The following is a 2,375-nucleotide window of genomic DNA, read 5'->3' as shown; positions in this document are numbered from 1 at the left end:
GCTCCTATAAAAGCCAACTAAACCTAATTTTTACTCATTCTCTCATTTGTGCAATTGAAGAGTGCTCTTGCTCCATCTCCATCTTCTTCTTCTTCACCTCCTTGTGTGTGTGTGAGAGAGAGAGAGAGAGAGAGAGGGAGAGTGTGTGTGCGATCGAGCATTACGAAGGCACGACGGCGGCGAAGCGGTTGAGCGCGGCACGACTGCAGCTTCTTCTTCATCGGGGCGAGGAATCCACCACGAAGGCGAGCGTAGAGCGGTGAGTGACACACCCTTTGTTTCCTTGAGCTTGCTAGTTTAGGCTTGTTGTGTGCTTGGAGCCGTTTGTGGCTTGCATACGGTGTATTGGCAAGTCCCTTGCTTCGACAGTGCGGCAAGGAGCGCACATTCTCTTTCCCTATTTCATCCTTGAGTGAGGGCACGTCAACATGCCCTCCCTAAGATTGTAATTTCCCAATGTTAATTAGTTATTTTAATTCTTTTGGCTACCAAACTTAAATCTTTTTAGGATGGGAGACATCATGATAGTCATTCAATTGCTTGTAGTGTTGTGATCTAAAGATTGCTTTGTGGTGTTTGCAGTCCTGTGAGTCCATATCGTTCATCTAAGCAAATGAAGCGACCAATAGTCTCAAAAAAGAAGGATATTCCAATAGGTAGTCAAATTTTGGGTGAAGTTAGTAATGAGGTGGAGACAAGTTTTAAAGATACAGAGGATTTGGGTGAAGAAGGTGTCATTCAATGTGGTGATTTTGTTCCAGCTGAGCCAGGATTTGTAAAGAATTCTAGTAAAATACATGAACTTAGAACGTTATGATGATGTAGACAGGTTGATGAGTACTTTTGATAAGGGCTTTTCCCCTGATTTTGTAGCATGCACCTTGTTGCTTGATATGAACTGCAAACTGTAGAGGGTTGATAAAGCTAGAGAGATGTTCGATGGAATACGTTCAATGGGGTTACATGCCTGATCTTGGTGCATGCGATAAGATGATTGAGTTTCACTGTGAAACTGGAAATCCTGAAGAGGGAGAAACATTGCTAGCAGAAATGGAGGAGGAAAAGCTACATGGATCTGTTGATACTTATCTTATGGTTCTTAATGGCTATGGGAAACAAGATAAAGCTGTAGAGGCCTTGAAAATGTTTTCAATTATGAATGAGGATGCCTTCTTAAGGCCACAAATGAGTCCTGATATCTACTCAGCTCTTATGAATGCTTATATTCACTTAAATTTGCTACCATCTGCTGTCCTGAAAATTGAAGATATGATGAATTCAGGATTTTCTCCTCCAGATGAGTCAGTCAACATGCTAATTGTTGCCTTTGAGAAAATAAATTAGTTTCAAAGGGCGGTAGATGTGATGCTAAATCTAGAAAGCATCGCTATAAGGCCCGGGGTGGAGACTCTTATGACGCTAATTGGATGGTTTGGAAAACTGGGTTTGGTTCAGGAGGCAAAAACTCTTGATAGAACCTCAAAGATAAAGGCGATGTTTCGGATTGCAAACCTTACGCTAGTCTTTTTTCAGTGTATGCTAGAGAAACTTCCGTTGATAAGGTGAAGGCTCTTCTCGCTGAGGAGGTTGAGATTGATGTTTCAACTTATGAGCTAATGATTGTTTCATTGCTGGATGGCAACGATCGTGAGGAGGCTCAGTCCATGCGAGATCGGATGATTGCCCAAGGTCTCACCCCATCTGATGAGGTTGAAAGAGCTTTATTAGGAATTCAAGCAGCCAAATTTCTTGTAGGTGTTAGAAAGCCTTCAGAAGGAGCAACACAAAGCTTAGGGATAGAAACCAAAAGTTTTCTTGCGGGTGTGAGTAAGCGTGTGGAGGAGGCACCTGAAACTCTATGAGGAATAATCACCACTCTGAATTTCATGTCAGCTTCTTTGAAGTCTTTATTGTTGCTATGACAGAGTGGGGCTCTATTTCGAACCTTTTTCTTGAGTAGCAAGGTATATCTTCAATCAAAGTGCATATATGAGATCTGCAAACAAATGTTGGTGCATTGATTCCACATATTTATTAAAGATTGAACAACGTTTCTATTTGAAATGCTTATATTGCTTGGTTACAGTTGTAGGTAGTTGTGATCATGGATATCAGCTAAGATTCGGGCAGAGAGAAGCCTGATTCAAGCCAGATTGTCAGATAGCAAACAGGTGGTTCTTTTATTAAAATGTTTATGACAGTCATTGTCATACCATTATTTTTGGTTTTGCACCCCCCCCCCCTCTTCCCCCTTCTCTCGCTCGTGTCACTACCGGTTGAACAAATGCTAAGCCTTGTATTGGCTTAAGAGTAGTAGAGTCACACGCCATCTTTAACTTATAGGTCTTTGTTCTTTTTTATCTTGCTTGCCCAAT

At 41.6% G+C, this 2,375-nt stretch overlaps 1 pseudogene; it reads left to right on the top strand.

Annotated features, from left to right (window-relative positions):
* The first annotated feature begins 761 nt into the window (after nt 1-761).
* LOC147464720 (pentatricopeptide repeat-containing protein At1g19525-like) lies at nt 762-1,862 on the top strand (annotated as a pseudogene).
* Nucleotides 1,863-2,375: the final 513 nt, after the last annotated feature.

Source organism: Adiantum capillus-veneris, chromosome 1 (genome assembly GCF_014529385.1).
Source record: "Adiantum capillus-veneris isolate H3 chromosome 1, ASM1452938v2, whole genome shotgun sequence".
NCBI lineage: Eukaryota > Viridiplantae > Streptophyta > Polypodiopsida > Polypodiales > Pteridaceae > Adiantum > Adiantum capillus-veneris.
Note: the sequence above shows the minus strand (reverse complement) of the source record. Positions and strands in the feature narration are given on the sequence as shown.